Source organism: Natator depressus, chromosome 2 (genome assembly GCF_965152275.1).
Source record: "Natator depressus isolate rNatDep1 chromosome 2, rNatDep2.hap1, whole genome shotgun sequence".
Taxonomy (NCBI): domain Eukaryota; kingdom Metazoa; phylum Chordata; order Testudines; family Cheloniidae; genus Natator; species Natator depressus.
Window position 1 is genome coordinate 5,953,908 of NC_134235.1, and position 27,949 is coordinate 5,981,856.

Sequence of the window (27,949 nt, forward strand, 5' to 3'; positions counted from 1 at the left end):
AGTGTCCCCCATTGCGAGGCTTCCACAGCTTCCATGGTCCAACAGACTCCTCAGTGTTGCAGTGCACTGGTGCAGCCCAGAGCCCCTAGCTCTGTTGCACTGAGTTAGAGCCACAGCTGAGAAATATACAGTCCCTTCCCGTCAAATTCCCCCTCCTGCTGGTGTTGCCTAGAGAAGACAGCCCATTCCAGCTCAGAGCAGCAAGTGACACCTTTCAGCCATTTGAAGAGCCCGCTCCCTTGCTGTCTGCCACTGGCTGACAATATTTAACAGTGGGGGGTGGAGATTTCCTGGTAGGCTGTTGCTTAGCGGGTGCTGACATTCTCCTGACACTGCCCAGCAATGGCTGTGTTTAAGAAAGGCAAGTGAGAGCGAGCGCGCTCCTGGGCAGATCTACACACCAGGTTATTCTTTATCATGTCGCTCTCCTGCCCATTCACTCTAGGGCCAATCCTGCCCTGAAAAGCAACGTGTGGCTCTTGTCAACGTCCCTCATCCAACGGGATCCACATCAGAGGGCAGCATTTGAACCTGCATGTTTTAAAAGGTCCCATAACCTCAGTTACACAAAAGCTTCTGGCAGCAGACTACCAAGGAGTCACTGTGGGATCAGCCCTATATTATATGCCCTTTGAAAAGCCTGTGATTATGTAAATAGCACCAGAAAAATCATTTGCATGTGAGACCACAAGGGCTTGGAGACATTTTTCATTTAGAAAAAAAAAAACCCATAAAACCCCCTCAGAGGAAATTAAACCTGGAAAATAAAAGCCAAACATCTGTAAATTCTGCAGTTCAGACATTTTTTATTATTATATTATTTGCCGCAAAAATCAGAGTATTCGTAGTACTATTCCCTTTTTTCCCTCTGCAATGTACAAGAAGGTCAGTGGGCAGAGGTGCAATTGGCGAGACAGATTTGAAACAGAGAGGACTCAACATTATAGAAAGGAAGGAAATTTCCTTCTATACCAGTTCCTAACCTTGGAGACTTGTCTCTTGCACACTCTTAGTTACATGAGTAATTCTCACTCATGTGACTAGCCTGTGTGAAGACAGTAAGACTCAGTGGTCCACCAAGACCAATATCCTCTCTCAATACCAGATGCTTCAGAGGAGGATGCAAGAAACCTGCAGCAAGCAGTTATGAGATAACCTATCTAAGGTTCCGCCTGACCCCCATCGGTTAGAGGTTGACTTAAGCCCTGAAGCATGCAGGTTTGCTCCTAAAATTTGTGTTGTTTTTTTGTTTATGTCAGTCATTCCTCATATAACACCTGCATCTCCATGGATACCAGTGGAGACCGGAAGGTTAAGAGGTGTCCAGATTGTTGCCTGGGGACAGGGCTCTTCTCTATCTATGAACTCATGCCATGTTATTGGTTTCCTTAGGGTTTCTTGTACTTAGCCAAAGTGCAAAAGGCAGTGGGAAGAGACTCACATAATGCTTTCTGTCTAGTGGCAGCTTGGTTAATCAGTCAAACGAGACTAGGGGAGTGGAGAAAGGTCAATGGGAGCTACAATTTCAGCACAGAGCCAGGGAGGGATGATTAAAACTATGAGCTCAGTGAAGGGGTCAGACCCAGGAAGGTAATAAGAGAGCAGAAAGTGAACCCTACATGGACAATTAAGTCCCAGAATGAAGGACTCCTTAAGAACTGGCCTGTCAAACAAACCCTTCTGTGATTTCTTTCCTTGTCTGAGTGCCTGGAGGAGTTAATGGCTTCATGCCATGCAGCTTGGTTAGCGCTTGGATGGCAGAGTCTGAGCCAATATGGAAGCACTAAGGTGTTTTCCAGTGGGATGTACAACTGAGCTCTCTGTGGTTTGCAATCATTAAAAATCTTCCGGCACTTTTGGAAAGATTAGGGCTGGCTCAGTTCCAATTAGCATCATCAAATCCTGCCTACTTTCAAAGTATTAATGGATTATTCACTTACACCCTATGCTAAGGTGCAGCTTTGCACTGTTAAATGACAGTAATCCACCCCAGAGCCAGCTGCATTTCCATGGAAGGGGAAGTGATTGCTCCAGTCATCTTGTTAAGTGCTCTGGGTTCCTTCTGGAGAAATTATGCTGTACAAATAGAACTTATTGTCATCATTATCCTTTAAACTCACCCTTTAAGTGTTTCTAGCATGTCGCAACAGAGGAAGCGTTGGGACCTGCAAAGAGAGGGACATGGGATCACTTCCACCGTCTGATTCCTGAGGTCAGGGATGTCCGATGCTGGGCTCTTAAATTACAGGAGAAATATCGAGATCTCCCTTCTTGTCACCATCATTTTCAGAAGCAGTGATAATGGCAGTGGTTTTCTCTGGGATTATGTCTTTGTGTGTTCGTAGGCATTACTGGAAAACTACCCAAAAAAGAGTGGATTTTGGAATTAATGGTATCCACCAAGATCTGCAATGTAAGAACTAGCCCCATGAGTCATCAATTCATCCCAACGATTAGAGGAGCTAAAGATGGCTAGCTCATAGACATGGACTAAGGAGGAGACGCTAACCATCCAAAAGCATTTGAAAGGCATAAAAGATGGGCGTGTTTACTGAGTCACATGCTATAAACGTAATGGGTACATTTCTAACTGTAAAAAATGTTTGCTCTGAAACTGCGAACCTGTCAGGAGGGATCGTCCCCTGCTCATCAAAGAGGGCTATCAGAATGAAATGGGCCCCGGTGGGACATCACAATCCAAAGACTTTGTTAATAGCCATGTGCAAAAGGGCTCGAACCATCAGCTTGAATTCTGGAATAAGGAAATAAAGATAGCTGGCAAGAAAATGTTTCATCTCTTTTGCTGTTTAGACTCTCACAGGGCCGGAGTGAGGGAACTAAAGCAGAGATCCCTAGGGGCAACATGGGTTAGCCCTAAAAGTCGTTCGGTGCTGACAGACTGCTACAACCCTGACACCTGTTGGAACCATAGACTGTAACTCATTTGTGTGTATATGTTGCCTACTTTAAGCTGTAACTAGCTCTCTCATCTCTTTAGCCTAGTTCATAAATCTTTAGTTACTTTATTACAGGATTGGCTACCGGTGTTGTCTTTTGTGTGAGATCTGCAGTATGAATTGACCTGGGTGTCAGTGACGGGTCCCTTGGGATTGGAAGCAACCTGAATCTTTGTGATCTTTGGTGTATAGCAACCACTATCACTAAGTCCAGCTTGCCTGGGTGGCCCAAGGGACTGTCTGTGACCCCATGGTAAGAATGGTCTAGTGCCTCCGGAGTTAACACTTGCTGCATGGTTGGTGAAATCTAATCATGGAACACAGTCTGCCCTGAGGTTGGCACTCACAGTCGCGAGCCACTCCAGACGGCGTGACAGGGCTCTCACTAGGATCAGTGGCAACCTGTTGGCAACTCTCCTTTTGGCCCCAGGAGCCAGAGGCAGGGCATTTCAGCAGCAGCTCGTCATCCTGCAAACTAGATCGTGCAGCCTGTCTGCAGACATGGAGCAATGGAGACTGCAGTGGGCCCAGAACTTCCACATGCCACGTCCCTGGAGCTGAGTGAGAAGATTGTCCAGCCCTCCAGTGCCCGAACACGCAGATGAGGGAGGCCATGCCACTCCGGAGGCAGGCAGCTATTCCCACCTGGAAGCTGGCTACCCCTGATTGTTATAGCTTGGGGCTAACCAGTTTGGAGTTGACAATAGGGTGACCACCCATCCCTAATTGGGCATGTACATTTCAAGTTCCGGGCTGAATGACTCCGGGACACCATTTGTTCCGGATTCCTTGCGGTGTGGCTCCAGGCCTGCCCGAGGCTCAGGGGCCGTGCCAGCCTCTTTCTGGCATGGGGGCTGAGGTGGGCCTTAGCCCCTCCTCTCACCATGAGGCTCCGCCCTCTGCTCCTCCTCTTTTCCCTGAGGCCCAGCCCCTGGCCAGGGTGGAAGCCAGAGCCGGGCTGTAGTATGAGCCGCCCATGCAACCCTGGAGTCCCAGACCCTTCCTTTGCCCTAGGTGGCTTGCCCCAGCGGGTGGAGACAGTCTGGTGCTGCTCTTGGGCCCCCCACCCAAGGCAGGTGGAGGGGTCAGGGGCTCCCCACAGTGGCCCAGGATCCCTGGATGTCTCTGACCACTGCCCAGCTCTGGCTTCTGGCCTGGCCAGGGGGCATGGCCTCAGGGCGAAGATGAGGAGCATGGGGCGGGGCCATGAAGGGGGTGGGGCTCCTGCATGTGTCCTGTGCTGGGCCCAGCGGTGGCACGGATGTGCCCAATGCCTGCAAACTGGAAAGGCCATGTCTTGCTCATTACACAGCACAGAGGGGGTGTAAAGGCTCCAGTGTGGTGCTGCTGGAGGGCCTCAGCTTAATTTCCCCAAATGGAGCAGCAAAAGATTCAGTTTAATAGCCCAAGGCCAGGGGAGGCCAATACACATGAGCCAGATGCCATTTTCCCTTGTAATGAAGTTTCATGTCAGGGATCCTTACAACAAACAGTTCTTCAGGCCCGGGGCTCCCCCACTTACCGTCCCCAACCACGTCCCTGAGTCAGGTTCAGCTTGTCTCCAGATGTCAGGGAGAGCAGCTGCATCCCCCTGCCTTTACTCCTCTCTCCTTCACTCCCGTGTTCTGCCTTCTGTTCCTAATGATATGACTCAGGCCCCCCTCCCCACCCATGTAGGGCAGAGACTCCTTGGTTATCTCCAGGCTGCAGGCACCAGACTGTCCCTTAAAGGGGTAGTATGCTTTTAGCCAGACCCACTTTCTCATGGACACTAACATGGGGTGCATGCACCAGGAGGGTGCATGACGCCAGGGTATTCCAGGGACAAGCCATTTTCAGACGCGGCCCAGCTGGGCCTTTATTCCCACCCATGAGATGGGCACGAGCGGGGTGTCTGTGCCCAGGGTTATTTTGGGAGATGCAGCTGATATGCCAGCTCAGGAAGCCCTGCCCTGATGTGAAGGCAGCTGGCAGAAGAAGGGTTAATTCCACACTGAGCCATTGCAGGATGGCGGGGGAGATGTGCATTTGGCCAACTGGAAGGCATGATGGTGCTACCTGTTTGCATTGCAGTGTGCAGGGTGCTGTTCCGAAATCGCCCTCCCACGCACAATCTTAATGCAAAGTTAACAAAGTTTTTGATGGCCTGAGCCAGCAGGCCCAGAGATACATTTGTAAAAGCCAACACCGCTGAGTACTGAAGTGCCCAGGGAGAAACGAATGGGTTTACACAATGCCCAGTAATTCAGTGTGAAAAACAAGAGTACTGTATTGTCCCTCCTGCATTTATGGCTCTTAGGCACCGTGCAATTTTCTCTGCAGTTCTGTGTATTTAGCCCTCTTATAAAATATTAAAGGTGAGGAAGTGGGCGAGAGGGTAACAGTGTGATTTGTTGTGTGGCCATTCCATGGGAGCTCTTGTTACCAGCTTACAAGAAAGGCAAAGTTAAAACGCACGATATTTTGTTTTTGTATAACACCTTTCACCTTGAAAGATCCCAAAACGCTCCACAAACTCTGCACTTTAGCAAGTTGAAGCTGGTCCTGAGTGCTACCTTCATATATGCAGGTGGGTTTCCCGTTGACTTCAAGGGAAGGTGCATGGGAATGTCTGTGTGTTAAACTGTGCTCTTTTCATAGGAATCATTTAGTAGATTACTGCCAGGCAGCCACCTCTGGGGTGGAGCATGGGAGCTTCTTGGCAAAGAACAACAGCAGTGCCCACTAGTTCAGGAAAGGAAGTGAAGAAGTCTGAGATCACTGAAATTTCCGGGAGACATTTAGGTAGAACGGAGCTAGACAAACTATAGCTTTGGCCAGGAGACCATAGCAAACACCCCTTTTCTTGCGAAATGGACCCTTGCTGACCAGAAATGGCAAGTCTCTTGCTGGTTATGTTTTCCAGGCTAGAGATGTTAGCTTCTGAGTAAATTGCACTGCGAGATGATTGCATTCTGCCAATTTAAAATTCACCAGTGGAGCTTCAGTTGGATGTGGTATTCGTCACTTTCTGGCCTACGCTGTAATGTAATAGGGCTGTCAGTTGTGAAGTAGTTACTGTGTCCCTCCCCAGAGCTGACTGCATTTCCATGGTGGGTGACATAAAAATAAATATTAATAATAATGCTCGTTATTATTTTTAAGCACTGCCACCACAGATAGGAGAAATTGCAGTCCAAAAGATAACAAGCCCCACTGTGAGATCCAGAGGAAGGACTTACTGTCGAGGGAATAGTCTACATTTCCCATTTGTGGGTCCTGCAGCATAAGTGGATGTTAGAGAGCTTAGATCTTGGAAGAAATTATCCATGAATTATCTGGAACTTCCCTGTCTGGATGGTGGTATCTAAATGTAAGATAGCAAATACCTCTGGAGCATCTTCCATCCAGGGATCTCAAAGTGTTTGTCATAGAATCATAGAAGATTAGGGTTGGAAGAGATCTCAGGAGGTCATCTAGTCCAACCTCCTGCTCAAAGCAGGACCAATCCCCCACTAAATCATCCCAGCCAGGGCTTTGTCAAGCCTGACCTTAAAAACCTCTAAGGAAAGAGATTCCACCACCTCCCTTGGTAACCCATTCCAGTGCTTTACCACCCTCCTAGTGAAAAAGTTTTTCCTAATATCCAAATGGTAATGGTAATGAATCAAGCCTTGCAATATCTCTGCGAGATGTGTCAGTAATATAATCCCCACTTTACTGATGGGAAACTGAGTCACAGAATGATTAAGTGAATTGCCTAAGGTTCTATCTATCTATCTATCTATCTATCTATCTATCTATCTATCTAACAGTAATTGGGGAAACTAAGAGATGGATTCTTACCGACATAGAAGTAAACCAACCAACACTCCAGACAATCAGAGCTTCCAGCCCTTCTGAGAGATAATCAAGGTAAAATAAGTGAAATTAGGATATCTGACAGTCTTGACAGAAGAGGGGCAGGAATGTAGAATGGAATTGACTGTCAACTGCGTTGACCCCGTGGGTGTAGGACAACCTTGTGCTGGACCCACTCCCGACCCACTCCACTCAATGATATTAATTCAGTGCTAATGGGATGATTCATTTCTCTACTCAGGGACTCCTGGAAAATGAACAGCAAACCAAAATTGAACAAGCGTAAGTCCATGTCAGCCTTAAGTGGTGCTGAGCTGGCATATAAATGAGTCACTAAAAATCAACAGAAAATTACAGCCTGGAATATGAATCACTCGCTGCTTCCATAAACATATGCTGGGGCTAAGTGGAAAGTTAGGAGAACTTGCTTTCATTGAATGATTTCCGGGGATAGCAAATGTTCTAGAAGTAGGTGATTGGCAAAGCCTGTGTTCCTTGTTCTGTTTTGCTGATCTGGATCTACATGTCCTGGGAATAAAATATGGTATTTTATTCCCTGAATTTTCCCACCTGAATTTGGTCCGGGGACAGCTCCTCCACTGGGGAAGTCATTGGCGTTAGGCTGATTTACACCACAGTGTCTTTCAGATGAACTGCATTCCTTCAAATGCTTGGCAAGGGTCCGATGGCTTAACTGGTCCTTTGGTGGTTAATTTAAGTGGCACAGTAGGACTTTGTTTCCTATATTGGCTTCAGCATTGCAGCGTCAGGGCTTCTGGTGCTGCACATTACATTCCCTGACCGGGAACCGTTTTAAAACTGGACTTTAATTAAAGTTAGTTATCCCAAGTCAAACAAACACAGTTTGCCCAGGTCTCATTGCAGCTGAGTCCTTGCAGAGCACACCAAACACTGCTGCAGCCACCCCTTGTGCCCTTTGACCTCTTCAGCCAAGCTCCAGTCCCTCAAGGGCCATAAAGAAAGTGAATAAGAAAGTGTTATTTACTCCTTCACATAACACAAGAATTAGGGGTCACACAATGAAATTAACAAGCAGCAGGTTTAAAATGAACAAAAGGAAGTATTTATTCACACAACGCACAGTCAACCTGTGGAACTCCTTGCCAGAGGATGTTGTGAAGGCCAAAACTATAATAGGGTTCAAAAAATAGATACGTTCATGAAGGATAGCTCCACCAATGGCTGTTAGCCAATATGGTTAGGGATGCAACCTCATGCTTTGAGTATTCCTAGGCTCTGATTGGCAGAAGCTGGGAGTGGACAACAAGGGATGGATCATTCAATGATTCCCCTGCTCTGTTCATTCCCTCTGAAGCCCCTGGCATTGGCCACTGTCAGAAGACAGGATACTGGGCTAGATGGACCATTGGTCTGACCCAGTATGGCCGTTCTTAGCACTGTAACCCTGAGGTGCGGTAGGTAAGTGATGAGGGTGCTTGTTTACCATCCTGAAAATCGTGGGACTGAGTCATGCCTGAGCTCCCCCTGAAAGGCTCCCTCCAGTTCACCCAACTGCAAAATGGGTACCTGAGCCATCGGGTTAGGGCAGTCAAAGCTGGTTGGATGTGGTGCTGCCTGCATTGCTCCCCAGGCTATGAAACTCATGAACCTTAACCATGTTAGCCTGCCGAGCCCTTGGCGGGTGCAGGGGGAGCTTTGACTTCGCTAAGTGCTACCCCCTGCTAGAGGAGCTGTCCTTTGTGTGAGGTAGTATATAGAGATGGGGCGCGGGGAATGCCGTGTATTTGCAAGGAACATTTTCAAATGAGAGGGGAAATGTTCATGTCATTCAAAATTGTTTGCAGGTTTTTTTGGGGGGGGGGGTCTGAGGAAAGAAAAAATATTTGGTTTTCATCCTCACCCCCATTCTTCCCATTTTGTCCCCGCTTGAAAAGAAGGAGAGGGAAAGAAGCAGGGGGGGGGGGGCGGGGAGGGCACACAAAAAAGAGACATTGACATTTTATTACAGAAATTGCCATTTTGGTGGGAAAAATGTTTTGATGCAAAAATCCTGACTGGCTTTATTATGAAACCCAGGCCCCATCTGCTCGTCTCCGGTAGCTGGCAAAGATCCCATGGTGCTGCACGTGAAGGGGATCCCAGCCAATCATATGGACTATCCATGTTTCCGTGGCTTTTCTAGGTTTTGCAGGCAAGCCCCAGTCTCCTATACTAGCAGGCTCAGATTTCACTGGTCTCATTTTTCTCGATATAGATATCAAGCAGTGTGGGGACAACCAGCATTCGTAGTTCCCTGTCTCTTCTCTGTGGTGGGATCTCCTCAGGTGGGGATTCCAGTTCTCCAAGGGTGGGAGAGGTGCACTGGACTGAGCAATCGGATGCCAGGGGGCAGGAATGAAGAAAGGAGCTAAGTGGATTTGAGCCCCTGCCACACCCAGCAGATGGTCCCCCATCCCAGGAAATGTCATTAAGGAAAGGGGCCTTGGAGCTACTAATTTCACTGGACTTTGCCCTACTGGAGACCTTCTGCAGAGGAAAGGTCCCAGCAAGGCTGCCCCCAAGAGGAAAGAAGAGGAGTGTGCAGCCAGGGGCAGGGTGAGGGATGCTGAAATGCTGGCCATCTGTCACTTGCTCCAACACTGCGTGGTTATTGTCCTTGGGATACATTTCTTTGGGTATCAAAAAATGTTCTCATTTTAAAAAGTTTGGTCATCCAATCAGGGAACAGAAACAATGCCATCTGACCAATAACAGGATGTAGGACTGAAAGGGACTCCCCTACCCCATCCCATGGTCATCAAGGCGCCCTGTCCTATAAACCCATCCATACATTTATCAATCTCCATCTGCAAACTAGTGAGGTTGTTTGCCTGCCTCCACCCCCGGAGTACAACACACACGCTAAATAACAAATACAGAGTAAACAGTTTGCGAGAAAACCCCCATTCCACAGGCTGAGAATTAGGTGAGGGTACTTATGAATAACAAGCAAATGCATTCCAAGAGAGACAGGATCCTTAGCAGATGTGCATTATTTGTACTACAGTAGAACTTCTTCTAATAAGACATCAATAACAATCAACTGTAAGTAATAATGATCAATAATTACCTAATAATAGCTCACGAGCCCCATTCAGGTGCTGTACAAGCACACAGGAAATCATGACCCACTGGCAATAATAGGGCCTAAATTCGTAATGGATACATTCTGAAGCAAGTAGTTTCACGGGCTCCAGTGTCTAATGCCGAATGAACTTTTGATCCTGGAGCACAAGTATCCAGATCACCAAAACTGCCGCTATCTGCCTTGGCTTCTTGGCATGTCCTCCCTTTAGCATGTGTGGCCTGGTGATGGGCGTTCCCCAGCAGAGAGCACGTAGATTCAGGGCGCACAGAGGCTGAGACCAGCCTCAGAAGTGGTCCCTGCAGGCTAGAATTCCAACCCATTTAAAACATAAGGTTTTTGAAAGAAAATATGATGGGCATCACCTATGTGTCTTCAGTCCAGACAAATCGCTCGAGCTGTGTCTCTTTCAGAAATAACTACCAACCCATGCTGGGCCTCCTACTCCAACCCCCCCATGCCTCAGGGCCAATGTCCTGTCCCAGAATGGTGCTTGCATAGCGTTCTGCCACTCAGGGTGTCATCACTTGTGAGATGCAAACCTGGGTCCAAGATACCTTGTGGTGCTTAACGATCCCATGGCGCTTTCGACAAGATTCAGTACATAGGCCCGGCTGTCCTCGGCTACATTCTGATATGGCTAATTCCAGCCTGCCTATGTAAACTCTCCCTGAATTTTTTAACTGTGAGAGGGGTATTTTTACCCCTTCCTGTCCTAAATTGTTGTGTGGACTTGCTGTGAACTATAAGACAACTCCTGTGTTCTGCTCCAGAGGTGTCTGCATTGCAGTGACGGGTGAAGTGAACCCTACAGGTAATTCTGCAAAGGCCTCGTATCAATCAATAAAGGTTATTATTCTTAGCATGTATTATTTATTTACCACGTGCAATGTGCTGTGTGCTGTACCAGACATTAATACAAACTAAACCCATATGTTCAGGAGATTTCGATCTAAGTGGGGAATTCACCCCTGCACAGAGGACCAGGAAAACTACTTCATTCCAAATTAAACTCTCTTTTGAAGGGCTAAGTTGTACATAGGTCTTGAACCTTCTGCATGGGGTGGATTTCACCCTAGAAGACAAAAAGCACTGGACATTTGGAAGAGGCTGGTTTTTGTTCTTGGTCCCTTCTCCTTTAGTGTCATGTTGGGTTACAATGGGCACTTGTTGTGGGTTAGGGTCTGAGAGCATCCAGGAAGAAATGGATCTTCAATAGGGACTTGTCAAAACCTGTCAAGAGAGTCGCCTGGCACCCTGGAAATGAACAAATGAAAGTCCATGCCAGCATTGTTTTAAGTGCTGTTACATAGCACAAGGCCTGAAGGTGACACCGTGGTTGATATTGGTGGAAGTGAAGAGAGACCCAGTGAGAAACAAGATCCAAGTTGCAGGCTGAGAATGAGCTTTGCAGGGCCTTGGACAGGAGGTTGAGAAGTTTAAATCTGCTGCAATGGGCAAGATGGAGCCAGTGGAGAGATTTGAAGAGAGGAGTTACGTGATCACATCACTGGGTGAGGAAGACAATGCTAGCAGCTACCTTCTGGATGGACCGGAGGGGAACAGACAGGGTGTCAATAACACTGATTCATTGATTCAGATTTATTTATTGATTCTAGTCTTACCACATGCTTAACACGAGCTGGAGAATTTCACCTAGTGATTCCTGCATTAAGCCCATAACTTCTGGCTGAGATAGAGCAGATCTTTTAGAAAGACATCCAATCTGGATTCAAAGACTCCAAGAGATGGAGAGTCCACCATGACCCCAGATAAATTGTTCCAATGATTAATTTGTCTAGTATGTTGGTAATATGTCAGGTGAACATAAGAACGACCGTACTGGGTCAGACCAAAGGTCCATCTAGCCCACTACCCTGTCTTCTGACAGTGGCCAATGCCAGGTGCCCCAGAGGGAATGAACAGAACAGGTAATCGTAAAGTGATCCATCCCATCACTCATTCCCAGCTTCTGGCAAAGAGAGGCTGGGGACACCATCCCTGCCCATCCCGGCTAATAGCCATTGATGGACCTATGCTCCATAAACTTATCTAGTTCTTTTTTGAATCCTGTTATAGTCTTGACCTTCACAACATCCTGTGGCAGGGAGTTCCACAGGTTGACTGTGTGTCATGTGAAGATGGGTCCAGATGATGAAGATGTCATCAATATAGCGCAAGTAGAGTAGGGGCATTAGGGGACGAGAGCTGAGGAAGCGTTGTTCTAAATCAGCCATAAAAATGTTGGCATACTGTGGGGCCATGCGGGTACCCATAGCAGTGCCGCTGATTTGAAGGTATGGAGAGTTTGTGTGTGTGGTTTTTGGAGGGGGGTGAGGGGGTGAGAGAACCTGGATTCCTGCAGGAAATGGCCCACCTTGATTATCATACACATTGTGAAGAGAGTGGTCACTTTGGATGGGCTATTACCAGCAAGAGAGTGAGTTTGTCTGTGGGGGGGCGGAGGGTGAGAAAACCTGGATTTGTGCTGGAAATGGCCCATCTTGATGATCACTTTAGATAAGCTATTACCAGCAGGAGAGTGGGGTGGGAGGAGGTATTGTTTCATGGTGTCTGTGTATATAATAATGTATTCTGCAATTTCCACAGTATGCATCCGATGAAGTGAGCTGTAGCTCACGAAAGCTCATGCTCAGATAAATTGGTTAGTCTCTAAGGTGCCACAAGTCCTCCTCTTCTTTTTGCGAATACAGACTAACACGGCTGTTACTCTGAAACCTGTCATAATGCAAGAAAGAGATATTTCATAGAATTGTAGAATCATAGAAGATTAGGGTTGGAAGAGACCTCAGGAGGTCATCTAGTCCAACCCCTGCTCAAAGCAGGATCAACCCCAACTAAATCATCCCAGCCAGGGCTTTGTCAAGCCTGACCTTAAAAACCTCTAAGGAAGGAGATTCCACCACCTCCCTTGGGAACACATTCCAGTGCTTCACCACCCTCCTAGTGAAAAAGTTTTTTCTAACATCCAACCTAAACCTCTCCCACTGCAACTTGAGACCATTGCTCCTTGTTCTGTCATCTGCTACCACTGAGAACAGCTGAGCTGCATCCTCTTTGGAACCCCCCTTCAGGTAGTTGAAGGCTGCTATCAAATCTCCCCTCACTCTTCTCTGCTGCAGACTAATTAACCCCAGTTCCTTCAGCTTCTCCTCGTAAGTCATGTGCCCCAGCCCCCTAAATGTTTTTGTTCCCCTCCGCTGGACTCTCTCCAATTTGTCCACATCCTTTCTGTAGTGGGGGGCCCAAAACTGGATGCAATACTCCAGATGTGGCCTCACCAGTGCCAAACAGAGGGGAATAATCACTTCCCTTGATCTGTTGGCAATGCTCCTACTAATGGAGCCCAATGTGCCATTAGCCTTCTTGGCAACAAGGGTACACTGCTGACTCGTATCCAGCTTCTTGTCCACTGTAATCCCCAGGTCCTTTTCTGCAGAACTGCTGCCTATCCAGTCAGTCCCCAGCCTGTAGCGGTGTATGGGATTCTTCCTTCCTATGTGCAGAATTCTGCACTTGTCCTTGTTGAACCTCACCAGATTTCTTTTGGCCCAGTCCTCTAATTTGTCTAGTCACTCTGGACCCCATCCCCACCCTCCAGCATATCTACCTCTCCCCCCCAGCTTAGTGTCATCTGCGAACTTGCTGAAGGTGCAATCCATCTCATCTTCCAGATCATTAATGAAGATGCTGAACAAAACTGGCCCCAGGACAGACCCCTGGAGCACTCTGCTTGATACCAGCTGCCAACTAGACATCAAGCCATTGATCACTACCCTTTGAGCCCGACAATCTAGCCAGCTTTCTATCCACCTTACAGTCCATTCATCCAGCCCATACTTCTTTAACTTGCTGTCAAGAATATTGCGGGAGACCATATCAAAAGCTTTGCTAAAGTCAAGATATATCATGTCCACTGCTTTCCTCATATCCACAGAGCCAGTTATCTCATCATAGAAGGCAGTCAGGTTGGTGAGGCATGACTTACCATTGGTGAATCCATGTTGACTGTTCCTGGTCACCTTCTCCTCCTCCAAGTGCTTCAGAATGGATTTCTTGAGGACCTGCTCCATGATTTTTCCAGGGACTGAGGTGAGGTTGACCGCTCTGTAGTTCCCCGGATTCTCCTTGCCTTTTTTAAAGATGGGCACTATATTTGTCTTTTTCCAATCATCCAGGATGTCCCCCAATCGCCATGAGTTTTCAAAGATAATGGCCAATGGCTCTGCAATCACATCAACCAACTCCCTCAGCACCCTCAGATGCATTAGGTCCGGCTCCATGGACATGTCCAGCTTTTCTAAATACTCCTTAACCTGTTCTTTCACCACTGAGGGCTGCTCACCTCCTCCTGATAATGTGCTGCACAGTGCATCAGTCTGGGAGCTGACCTTGTCTGTGAAGACCGAGGCAAAAAAAGCATTGAGTACGTCAGCTTTTTCCTCATCATTTGTCACTAGGTTTCCTCCCCCATTCAGTAAGGGTCCCACACTTTCCCTGATCTTCTTTTTGTCGCTAATAGGACTGTCAATTATATTGATTTCTATTACAGCACAGAACACAAGGTGTACAGTGCTCACTTTGTATTATTATTTTTATTACAAATATTTGCACTGTAAAAATGATAAACAAAAGGAATAGTATTTTTCAATTCTCCTCATACAAGTACTGTAGTGCAATCTCTTTATCCTGAAAGTGTAACTTACAAATGCAGATTTTTTTGTTACATAACTGCACTCAAAAACAAAAGAATGTAAAACTTTAGAGCCTAAAAGTCTACTCAGTCCTATTTCTTGTTCATCCAATCGCCAAGGCAAACAAGTTTGTTTACATTTATAGGAGATGCTGCTGCCTGCTTTTTATTTACAATGTCACCTGAAAGTGAGAACAGCTACTTTTGTAGCTGGCTTTGCAAGGTATTTACGTGCCAGATATGCTAAACATTCGTATGTCCCTTCATGCTTTGGCCACCAATCCAGAGGACATGCTTTCATGCTGATGATGCTCGTTAAAAAATAATGTGTTAATTAAATTTGTGACTGAACTCCCTGAGGGACAAATGTATGCCTTTGTCTCTGTTTTACCCGCATTCTGCCACACATTTCATGTTATAGCAGTCTCGGATGATGACCCAGCACATGCCCATTTTAAGAACAGTTTCACTACAGATTTCACAAAACGCAAAGAAGGTACCAATGTGAGATTTCTAAAAATAGCTACAGCACTCGACTCAAGGTTTAAGAATCAGAAGTGCCTTCCAAAATCTAAGAGGGATGAGGTGTGAAGAATGCTTTCAGAAGTCTTAAAAGAGCAACACTCAGATGCAAAAATTATAGAACCCGAAACACGAAAAAAGAAAATCAATCTTCTGCTGGTGGCATCTGACTCATGAAAATGAACATGTGTAGGTCCGCACTGCTTTGGATCATTATCGAGCAGAACCCATCATCAGCATGGACGCATGTCCTCTGGAATGGTGGTTGAAGCATGAAGGGAGACATGAATCTTTAGTGCACCTGGCACATAAATATCTTGCGATGTCAGCTACAACAGTGCCATGCGAACGCCTGTTCTCACTTTCAGGTGACATTGTAAACAAGAAGTGGGCAGCATTATCTCCTGCAAATTGTAACCAAACTTGGCTGTCTGAGCGATTGGCTGAAGTAGGACTTAGCGGACTTGTAGGCTCTAAAGTTTTACATTGTTTTACTTTTGAATGCAGTTATTTTTTGTACATAATTCTACATTTGTAAATTCAACTTTCATGCTAAAGAGATTGCACTACAGTACTTGTATGAGGTGAATTGAAAAATACTATTTCTTTTGTTTTTTAGTGTAAATATTTGTAATAAAAATAAATATAAGGTGAGCACTGTACACTTTGTATTCTGTGTTGTAATTGAAATCAATATATTAGAAAATGTAGAAAACATCCAAAAATATTTAAATAAATGGTATTCCATTAGTGTTTAACAATGTGATTAATTGCGCGATTATTCATGATTATTTTTTTAATTGCGCGATGAAGCGCGATTAATTTTTTTTAATCGCTTGACAGCCCTAGTGGCTAACATACCTGTAGAAACCCTTCTTGTTACCCTTCACATCCCTTGCAGGTGTTTCCAGGTAACTTCAGGCACACTGGCTCAGTGGGCCATTTCAAAGATGCTGAAGTGACTGTAACATCCGCGGAGAGGTGTTGCATTGACCGCCCTGGAGACAGATGGCCTCTGTCTATGGAGAGGCTTAGCATATGCAGTAGCAGGGCAAGCTTCTCCACATTGCTTCACACCTGTTCCAGGGACGTTGTTCCAGGGGTGAGAGCGGGGGGGCCCCATTTAATCCTTTGCCTTTGTGCTGAGACTGCCAGTAAGGAAGCCAGCTGATGTAAGATATGACAGGTTTGTGTGTGATGTATTTGCAGAGGTTTGAAGATTGATGGTTACCTGTTCTGTTCATTCCCTCAGGGACACCTGGCATTGGCCACTGTCGGAAGACAGGATACTGGGCTAGATGGGCCTTTGGTCTGACCCAGTATGGCCATGTGGCCACATCTAATAATAAATGGACAGACTTCTCTCACCTAAGTCATGAGCTTAATTCAGCTGCCTTAGCAAAGGAAGGATGGTCTATGGGGAAGGTACTGGGGCAGAATTCAGGAAATCTGGGTTTGGTTGCTGGCTCTGCTACAGACTTCCTCTGTGGCCTTGGGCAAGTAATCTGTGCCTCACATCCCTGTCTGTAAAATGAGGTTAGTAAAGCCTCCCTCTGGCATTGGCAGGATGAATCCAAACATACAGAGGATATGCTCATGTGCTGACTGGCACACTAGGGACTGAACCAGTGATCTCCAGAGCTAAGAGCATGAGCTGCTACTGCTTAAGCTAAAGTTTGGTAGCTAGTGGTTTAAAGAGGGACCTGTAACACAGTCCTTAGTGGGTTATGCTCAGACACTAGACTGTTGGGTGCCATATAAGTATATAATGGACTATCTCCTCAGCTCTTGTGAATTGGGACAGCTCCACTGAAGTCAATGGAGATACACAAGAGCTGGATTTGGCCCTTTTGTCACAAGATGTGGTTGTATGTGTTAACATCATCATTTGTAATATCCAGAGGCACCAACAAAGGCCAGGGTCCCATCGTGCTGGGAGCTGGACAGCTCCATAATGAGAGACAATCTGAGTGCCAAGGAACTTATGACCTATAGAGACAAGGCAGTTCAAGGGCCTGAAGGGAAGCAGGAGTGAAGTGACTTGACCAAGGTTAAAGCGAAGATTAGGGGTAGAACCAGGAATAGAATTTCTGCTCCAGAGCCCCAGTCCAGTATCCTGTACACTGGACCACACTGCCACTCAACAGCACCTGAGAGTTTAGCGTTTCAACTGGCAACCTTCATATGGAAGGCTCCATGCCCTGTTAACGATCCCCTGTGCTGGCCAGCCCTCCCATTGTTCTCTGTGCAAAATGCAAAATCTCCTGGCATTCTAACAGCCCCAAACTTCCCTTCTCATTCCCCTGGGCCACATTCCTGTGCACATGTGGCTTCTTTGAAAGGGAAGGGTGTTAAAAGCTGCTGAATCTCCACTGATTGCCAGAAATGTGATCAAATCGGTAGATTGCTCATGATCCAATAACCAAGATGCATTCTGATTTCAGAACATAAAAAGCTGCAATAGGGTGACAAAATACAATCACACAGTGCAAATATATGACTGTTTCAATTTAAGTATGTTTTAGCATTCTAACTGTCTGGTCCCATAAGCTTCAGAGAAGTTATAGCTACTTGGAATTCTATAGCAATCGTCGCAGACTTAATAAACCTGTCTTGGGGACTAATGAATTATTTAAAGACTGCATAAAGAAAATGTAACCTATGCATTTAAAGTAGGAAAATCCACTTTAAAGTCATCATTCTGCCGTCTTTATCAATCTTGCCAGGTTTTTTTTATTCATATATCGGTATTTTGTTTGTCCAATCTGAATGAATTTAGAATGGAAAGTATTGTCATTTAATTTAGGCTGATCTTTTAGTCTGCATAAATCTCTCTCTCTCTCTCTCTCTCTCTCTCTCTCTCTCTCTCTCTCTCTCTCTATGTATGTATGTATGTATGTATGTATGTATGTATGTATATTCTCTACAGCTCTGTTAAGCCATAAAGTGCCTTAAACATGAGACAGAATTTCTTTGTAAGGGGCGGGGGGAAGAAATTCTATGTACAAACACACATGGAGGAGGAGTTTGTGGAGGGGCAGGGAGGTATACTATCATTTTTGAACTCGACCTTGATTACCATGGATCTGTTTGCTATTTCGGGAATGTGGCAACTGAGTGTTCAGTGGTGAAAAATGACACTGAACGGACAAAGAAAACACAAGCTCCGTGATGCATAAATAGCAATGAGTTCAGCACCCATAAGTGAGGCCAGATTTTCAAAGAGCCCAGCACGTTGAGCATGCAGCGGGCGCTGAGAGCTTTTGAACATCTGGCGCCAGATGGGGGTGCCGAGGGCTTGAAATTCCAGCCCTCAGCTCTTCTGAAAGTTGGCCCACAGACTGTGCAGAGGTGGGACTTGGGGATGCCACAGAGGAAGAAGCTACAGGAGTTGAAGATAAAGGCTTGGGTGAATACCTCGGCAGATGAGGAGTCAGAGCCATGGTAGTGCTAGGCCGTACTGGGGTGAGGGTGATGCTCACCTACTTGGGCAGATGACACAGCAGCTTTATTGTGCACCTTTGTGTATTTTACAGCTGCCATCTGCACACCCTTTCCCGACGTAAACACCCAGCAGGAGACGGAGATGGAACGGAATAGATCATCAACAGGAGCCACCTCCCAGCTCTCCACGGGCCTGGCTCAGCTCCAAACCTGCCTGACGATGGACACAGAGATCCTGGTGCAGGGAGAAGTCCTTCTAAGAACTCACCTCATCACCCAGCCGGGCTGCTCCAGAGATGCAAATGGTCATGGCTGCAGGAAAGGCCCTGCTATTTATGATCTGATTTTTCCCCATCGCCCAAGCCCCTGAGCACCTTGCAGACTTTAACGGCTTTATCTTCTCAGCACGTCTGTGAGGTAGGGCCATGCTGTGCTATTATTCCCCTTTTAGACGGAGAACTGATGCCGAGGGAGACTAGGCCAAGTCTGTGGGAACCCGGGGAATTAATCTCAGGTCTTCTGGAGCCCAGGCTAGTACTGTAACCACTGGGCCATCTTTCCTCGATTCGTCTTGTCCAGGGAGAGCCAGTTCTGCAGAGGCCCTAAATTGGAAAGAGTGGAGTCAGTGCAATGCCCAAGACCCCCCTTAACTGGAAGCATCAGTTAGCTGGGGGGGTCGCACGCGCTGTGAGTTGTATCATGACCCTACAAGGGGCACTGCATAGCTGAATAAGGGCTAATGCGACAGGGGATGGCTGACTCGATGGTCACCTGGTCTGTTCATTCCCTCTGGGGCACCTGGCATTGGCCACTGTGGGAAGACAGGATACTGGGATAGATGGACCTTTGGTCTGACCCAGTATGGCCGTTCTTATGTTCTTACGTACTGCTCCCATTGTTCCTCTGACAGTCACCATCCAGTCCCTGCTCCCCCCTTGCCCATGGGGGACGGAGGAGCGGGACGAACCTGAACCATCCCTTTTCCTGCAGCAATTCAGTTCCCCTTAGCATCAGCTCCAGGGCACACTGCCTTCCCAGCTACCTCCATTGGAGCGGTAGTTGGGTGGCAGCTGGTCCAGGCTCTGGCCATGTGGCTGGTCCATGCACAGGATTAAGGAGGCTCCTTATGCCCCCTCATTCTGTGGCCTGGGTGCACAGCTGAGCTCACGGACGAGCCCTGTAATGCAGAGGGCTGGATGCTGGAGTCTCAGGAGCTAAACTGAGTGGGAGCTGGTTAGTAAGTGCCCTGTAGATCCAGTGAGCTGTTGGCAATGGTGTTGGGTGATAGGAGATGGTGCAGGTCAGCACTGGATCCCACATGGCAGTAGAGGGCAAATCCTGTTGCTGGGCCCAGTTGTGATCTCACTTAGCAGTAGTGTAAATCCATTGTCTTCAGCAGAATCACTCTCTGTTTACAGTGGGGAAAATGAGATCAGAATCGGGCGGCCTGTCTTCGGGGGGTGTGATGGAGCATGCATAACCTGCACGGGGCCGCAAGGGGTTAACCTCACACTATGGGCGTGCTCCATACTGGGCATGCTCCAAGTGCTAGGCTAGGATAAAAGGGAGCAGCCCAGTTCCGTCTGGGCTGACTGCTGGAGAGGGAGGACCTTTGGTGGAGGCTCCAGCTGAGAAGCCAGCTCAGCCCTTGCCTGCAGGAGCCAGAGATCCTGAGAACTGGACTGGAGACCTGTGGCCATCAGAGTCCCTGGGAGTTGACCTGCTCTGAGGAACCCAGACATCCCGATGCCCCACGGACTGCAGCTTCAGGAAGCTCGGTAGGAAGTGACGCAGGGAGGGTGTGCAAGGGGTATCTCCCACCTGTGTGAGGTCAGCGGGTTTTGGTGAGACTCCCCACTGACCCAGTGGCGGACCACTCGTGATGGCCTCCTGGGTACTGGCCACTAGGCTGCGCTGCCCTGTATCTGAGGCCTGCCGCTTGGAAAGAGTGAATCTCAGAGTATTGAATCTCAGAGTAGTGAGACTCAAGACAGTCGGGAAGGCGGTAACCATGGTACCAGCATGCCTCCTGCCTACCTCTACAAGGGATGGGGTGTGCATACGCCGCCACATGGTGGGATGCAAAAACCAAGGCGCTGATCCGATGAAGTGAGCTGTAGCTCACGAAAGCTTATGCTCAAATAAATTGGTTAGTCTCTAAGGTGCCACAAGTCCTCCTTTTCTTTTTGTGATCCCTTGTGTTTATATGTGTATTTATTGGAATGTCTCAAGAGCCAACAGCACCTTCCCCGAGTGCAGAGCTATTCACCCTGGAGATCTGGCCAAATTCCCAAGTGGGATAGCAACATTCTGACCAAAGGCCCCTTTTGCAGTTGCTGTTGGTTACGATGCTTTCCTTCACTTCCTGTTCGAAGATGCCCAGTTGCTACATCCTGTTAAAGAGTTGCTGCAACCTACTCCAGAGGTGGCCGCACTTCGCCAGCAGATGAAAATCATTTACATGCTCTCGTCCTCACCTCTCAGTGTCGCCCCGCACCCGGGGCCAGATCTCCGGCTGGTATAAATCATGGGTGCTCCTGTGACGGGTTCAGTCACAGAGACCCCCTTGGGACTGTCACATGACGTGCTGAGACTAACTCTGAGCCCGTTTTCCCCACCAGCCTGAAACTCCAGAACCCTGCCTTGTTGAGCCAGACACGCTAGCCTGATGCAACACAGATCCAGGTCTGGGCCACGCCCCCAAAGCTGCAGACTTTAACCAAAACCTGCTCAGCAGGTCACCTATCTCCAGCACCCAGACACCCAGTTCCCAATGGGATTCAAACCCCAAATGAATCCGTTTTACTCTGTATAAAGCTTATACCGGGTAAACTCATAAATTTGTCCACCCTCCATAACACTGATAGAGAGATAGGCACAGCTGTTTGCTCCCCCAGCTATTAATCACTTACTCTGGGTTATTTAATAAACAGAAGTGATTTTACTAAGTATAAAAAGTAGGATTTAAGTGGTTCCACGTAACAACATGCATCCGATGAAGTGAGCTGTAGCTCACTAAAGCTTATGTTCAAATAAATGTGTTAGTCTCTAAGGTGCCACAAGTCCTCCTGTTCTTTAGACAGAACAAAGTAAGTTACCAAGCAAAATAAAATAAACACGCAGGTCTAAGCCTAATACATTAAGAGACTGATTACAAATAAAATCTCACCCTCAGAGATGTTCCAATAAGCTTCTTTCACAGACTGGACTCCTTCCTAGTCTGGGTCCAATCCTTTCCCCTGGTACAGACCTTGTTAGTTCCAGTAGACATCTTAGGTGAAAAGCAAGGGATTGCACATGACTCAGGTACTTTTTTCTGTTCCACCCCCTTTTCTAGCTTTGGCGCAAGGCGGGAATCCTTTGTCTCTCTGGGTTCTCATGTCCTGTGAGACCCCTAGTCTCCATTCTTACAAGGCTGGCCGGCAGATACCCAGGAAGTTTTGCAAGTAAACAGAGCCATTCACAACCAATTGTCCTAGTTAATGGAAGCAATCAGGATTCCAAGCCACCATTAATGGCCCACACTTTGCATAATTACAATAGGACCTCAAAGTAATACTTTATATTTCTAGCTTCAGATACAAGAACGATACATTCATACAAATAGAATGAACACATTCAGTAGATTATAAACTTTGTAATTACGCCTTACAAAATACCTTTTGCATAAAGCATATTCCAGTTACATCGTATTCACACTTATAAACATATTTTTATAAAGCATATGGAGTGCAACGTCACAGCTCCATTGAAGTCAATGGGCCAGATCCCCAGTTGATGGGCATACCCTGACTTATACCAGCTGAAGATATGGCCCATCCTTTCCAAGCTTGTGAGGAATTGAAAGTGCTTTGGAAGAGCCTAACCCAAAGCCACTGAAGTCATGGATTTTGGATCAGGGCCTAAAAGCGACATGAAATAATAAGAGCAGGCCTATTGTACTGAGGGTCAATCTTTTAGGAAGCCTGTAACTTTAGAAAAGATTGTCAGAGACAGAGCTATTAGCAGATAATCATGCATGACGCTTTCAGTCCTGCGTCTTTCACATGTGTATTAACTAGTCCCAGCAAACAATTCACCATTCTCCTTAACAGAACTCCCATCATACACTATTCTTTTGTTCCTCTGTCGAGAGTCGCCTTTGTTTGCTTTTCAAATTACAGTCATTTCTATATCCATCAGCACTCACCACCACCGCAAAGGGAGCTGGCGTTTGGGCGCCATCAGTGCAGAAGCACCAACGTCAGGCCTTGTTTCTGTTGTTGCTGAGTTGAAGTGCTTTAAAAAAATATATTTGAATATCTCCTCTACGAGGGAAATTACATGTAAATCTCAGATCAAAGTCAGGGAAGACTTGGGTGTATCAGCTTCTAATGCTCTGAAACTTTGGAGTTTGGGGTTAGCAGACACACTCTGTGTGTGCTATGTGCTTACAAGTCCTACAAGGTGAAATCTGCCCTGTCCACAGTGACCATGAACGAGTCCCAGGGCTTGTCTACACTAGGGTATGTTTTGCACCGATGATGCAGCTACGCCAATGCAGCTGCGCTAGAGCATTGTAGGTGTACTGCACTGATGTTAAAGGTGATTTGAACCAGAACAGCTTGTTCCACTGTCAAACCACCAGTGCTAGCCACTTTATATACGAGCACAACACATCTACATTAAGGGTTTGCACTAGTGCAGTGGCATTGGTGCAAAATGCTCCCTATGCAGACCAGCCCCCAGAATCAGGGGAACCTGTGCAGTGCTGCAGCATGGGGTGTGTGCAAGATTTAGGGAGCCTGTATGGGGGTGGTCTGGACCTTGTGTGTCCCCGTGCACCTGGGCTTGGGGACGGGGCAGGGCAGTGATGTCACCAACACTGTTTCAGAGAGTAGACATGCACACGCATTAGGTGCTGATGCTTCCACAGGGCTACAGGAGTAGAGGATTTCTTTCACTCTCTACCCCCTCCCCGTTAGACTCACCAAGCCTAGCAGAGATTTGGTTAGTGCTCTGGGAAAGCCCGGTGCTCTAAGGTTTACCATAGGTGATAGCTGCTCCTGATGGCACATGCAGGGCTCGTCTGTGTCCTGCTGCAAAGCCTTCATTTGTTCTGGCCACACAAGAGGGTCCATTGCCCAGCAGCGACTGCTCAGTGCCTGGTTTCAATCAATAAGGCGAAGCACCCCTGGGCGTCGGGGGTGGTGTGCCATTGCTGAGTGAATGAAGCCCAGGCCCTCTGGCTTGGAGAACCCGCAGCGGCACTGCAGTGGAGGCTGGAGAAACAAATATGCTCATGGCATCATGGCAGAGTGGCTGCAGACAGGCAGGTCTCCACGGCAGGATCTGGGTTTATTGTGCCTTGGATGTTAAGATCCCTACAATAGTCAAACTCCCACGATTGTAAATGGGCAGTTTGCCTGGGCGGGGCAGCAGCATCAGGCCCTGACCTGGTGCCAGTTACAGTCTCCAGTCCCTTCATATTACAGTCCATGAGAGAGGTCACAGGGCTGTGTCCTGGCCGGGAAGCTGCAGCCATTCTGAACGAGGTGCCCACCCCAGCCCCACCCCCGCCTGGAATGGAGTGTAAATCCCACATGGGCGAACAAAGGGTTAACGGGTGCCTAAGTGTTCAGATGGCCCACCTGGCTGCACTTGGAGGGTGTGTGAGGTTTGATTGGTTCTCAGACCCAGTGGGGAGAAGCTGGGCCTTCTCCATAAAGGAAGGAAGTGAAAGCTATGAGGGAGATCTCAGGAGTGAGAGGATTAAATTGCCCTCCCTCTGGGACAGGAGCCATGGGGAAGCTGTGGGAGAGGAGCTTGGGAAAAGGGCCTGGATCCAGGGGAGTAGGCCCGGGAGTGGGTGTTCCCCAGCAGGAAGAGGGAGCTGGGGAGAACTCATCAGGACTGCAAGCTCATGCCCGGCTAAGTGGAAACGGCTCTAGCTGGGGTGGGTTTGTTTGGGGTTTGGGTGTTCTTCTGGAGGATGCCAGGAAAGCCACCACCCTGAGAGAAGAGTGGGGCTGCAGAGCAGGCCCGGATGGGTGGGAGACACCAAGGTGCTAATTGCAGTTGTGGGGGACGCTCTTTGTGTGGGACACTGATCCCCTGGGTTGGGTGAGACGCTACAGTGAGCTGGCCAGAGGGCTGAGTCACGGGAAGAGGCAGACAACCATAGGGCCGGAGCAGCTGCCTGCATCTGGCGCTAGATGAAGAGATCCTGCTACGTCACACTCAGGCACAAGTCACTCTTGCATATTCCCTTTCTGTGCACTGAAGATGGTGCCCGCAAAGCAGGGGAAGCCCATGCGGCTGGGTCAGCAGCACATTGAATCCGGAGGGATGGGAATGCCACATCACAGGAATGCCCAATGCATGGGGCTGGAGAGAACCACTTTCTTCCTGAGTAAGGGAGGGGGCTTGATGGCTCTGGTGTGCACCATGAGCTCCTGAGCCTTTTGCTTCTCGGTCCCCATCCAGAACCCTGGGAGACGTTCCCCTCAGAGGGATCTTGATTTAGTTGAGGTTGGTCCTGCTTTGAGCAGGGGGTTGGACTAGATGACTTCCTGAGGTCTCGTCCAACCCTGATATTCTATGATCTTCACCGGCGTGTGGGAAAGGAGCTGGAGGACTCGTTGCACAAGTGACTTCTCCTCAGGTGGCATCGTTTCTGGCAGTCTGAGGTGGAAGACCAAGGGCTGAATGCCCAGATTATCTGACGTGCCCCCTAATCATGAAGGAGAGCCAGCTGCTCTGGGTCTGTCTGAAGCTGAAGTGCAGAACACTGTGGGGGCAGCTGGTGGGCAAGGGGCACTGAGCTCCATGCAGGGCTCACTGAGGGGGAAAGCTATGGCCTGGGTTATGCTAGAGGTCAGAGAAGGTGAGTGTGATGGTGCCTTCTGGCCTTACAATCTATGGGTCAAGTCCTGGCCCCATTGACATCAACAGGAATTTTCCCCTTGGTGTCAATGGAGCCAGGATCTCACCCTGTGCACTTCTGTTACATAACGGTCATCATCAGTGGGGAATGAAGACAGGACCTTCAAGGCCCAAACCAGCCTCACTTGAGCTACAGGATAGCTCCTCTAGCATTGAGTAGCAGGCCATTCAGGCCAGCTCCTAGACCACAGGGATAAACCAGCGTGTCACACCCTCACTGCCCCATAGACACCAGTGGGCGCTGGATCCGGCACAAAGTGAGAACTAGCAGCTGAGACGGCAGCTCCTTCCAGCATCCCTGCTCCCAGTGCCATGAACATCCCCACACTGTGGTTCCAGCCCTGGGACCCACAGCATTGCCAGCTGGGGCTGTGAAGCCAGGGCTGGCTGTTACAATCTCCTCAGAAGGGTTTGTTCGGTGTCTGCAATGGCCTGGATTGAACGCAGGGTAGAGAGGGATCTCCTGGGAGCATCAGGTGGGTCTGCTAAGCACGTGGCAGCCCCTCCGTGACTCCAGTGGAAATGGTGTATGAGGTAGGCAAACAGATTTAGATTCAACTGCATAAACCATGTGTGCTTAGAGCCTCCAGGAAGTCTTTCAATATTAGCCCTGGGCATATTAGCTTTAGATGAGATCCAGGGTGTGTCATTATTTTAATACCCAATACAGTGATTCTGTGCCTGGCTTCCCTCCCCCAGCCTAAAGTAAACATCGGTGGAGCTGGAGGGACTGGGAAGGCTCTGAGGATTGGCACTGGGCTATGAAGCTTGGTGCCATTTCAAATCTAGCTGTCTGAGTGCATAGGAAATGAGTTCTCGGTCTCCTCATACATGGCTCTGTGGGTGTAAATTTCAGCCCAGCTAAGCCGGAGGACCCAGGAGTCATAGAATCATAGAATATCAGGGTTGGAAGGGACCTCAGGAGGTCATCTAGTCCAACCCCCTGCTCAAGCAGGACCGATCCCCGACTAAATCATCCCAGCCAGGGCTTTGTCAAGCCTGACCTTAGAAACTTCTAGGGAAGGAGATTCCACCACCTCCCTAGGTAACGCATTCCAGTGTTTCACCACCCTCATAGTGAAAAGTTTTTCCTAATATCCAACCTAATTCTCCCCCACTGCAACTTGAGACCATTACTCCTTGTTCCGTCGTCTGCTACCACTGAGAACAGTCTAGAGCCATCCTCTTTGGACCCCCTTTCAGGTAGTTGAAAGCAGCTATCAAATCCCCCCTCATTCTTCTCTTCTGAAGACTAAACATCCCCAGTTCCCTCAGCCTCTCCTCAAAAGTCATGTGTTCCAGTCCCCTAATCATTTTTGTTGCCCATTTTGTTGAGGAGGGTTTGTAGTCCAAAGGGCCCTGCTGCTGCTCCAGGGAGGATAGTCAAGTTCCAACATCTGCCCTTTGCCCGGTCTCTTATCTGCTCTGCGGGGGCAACAAGAAGCCACACTAGCTCTGAGCTTGTGTGCTAAAGACAATAGTGTGGCTGCAGTGCATGAGGGCAGGAGAGGCCAGCCACCCAAAGAATGTACCTAGGGTCGGGATTGTACTCGGGCAGCCATTAGCTCATCCCACCACTGATGACCACTATGGCTATGCTTCTGTTTTCAGCATCCTAGCTTGATCTGGGCTAGCACAGAGGTGTCTACTCGAGCTGGAATTTCCACCCTCCAGCTGTGGGGTAGCCATACCCCAAGGTGGGGAGGGGTAAAGAGAAAGCAGCCTGTGTTAGGATTCATGTTTGGAGAGGGAGGTCAAAGGGACCAGGTGTTGGCGAGCCCCAGCCTGGTTCGCTTGTGGGAAGGCACATCCCAGGGAAACTAAACTTGGGACAGCAGTTCCCACGCACCTTTCTCCTCCCTCCAGGGGAGGGGAAGCCTTGGTAAACTGCCCCCCATGTGCCTTGCCAGCAGGGTTTGAACCTCAGACCCACAGCACAGATTTCAACCCCTGGAGCTAAAGGAATAGCTCCGTCAGCTGGCAGCAGTTGTAGGCTGTTCTCCTCTAGTGGACCAGTCGCCCTACGCAGGCATGACGCACACCGTGCTGAGGAGGGTTACACACACACACTGCTGCGCTTGTTCTGTAGATAAATAGCAGGCGTCCCTCTCCACGGCTGCCAGCTTGGTGTCTTTTGCAAGCATTCATGTCACTTGGATTTTCCTTCCAACATCTCACGCCCCTACGTAGCTGCCAGCGCCCTGCCGTGTAACGTCCCTGCGGGGTGCCGGAAAATTAGCTCAGGGTGCTGGGATTCAGGGAGCACGTCACCCCCTACCATGGTTCCTTTTGTCATTGTTAGCTGTAAACACCCATCATTTATGATCAACAGCCTAGAAGAGGGGTGAGGTCTTTAATTCTGTGATTTCCTGATGCCTTCAGCCTCTGATTCTCTCCTCCCTGCTGTTTCTGTACCAAAGGCCACAGAACTGGGTGTGGGGA

At 48.2% G+C, this 27,949-nt stretch overlaps 1 long non-coding RNA gene across 1 annotated transcript in view; it reads right to left on the reverse strand.

Moving 5' to 3' along the window:
* Positions 1 to 18,633: 18,633 nt before the first annotated feature.
* The window catches only part of LOC141982062 (uncharacterized), a 156,741-nt gene continuing 147,425 nt past the window's right edge, over positions 18,634 to 27,949 (reverse strand). Inside the window, exon 6 of the long non-coding RNA XR_012637941.1 lies at positions 18,634 to 19,185. This is a non-coding gene — a long non-coding RNA (uncharacterized LOC141982062). The remainder of the gene's footprint in view (positions 19,186 to 27,949) is intronic.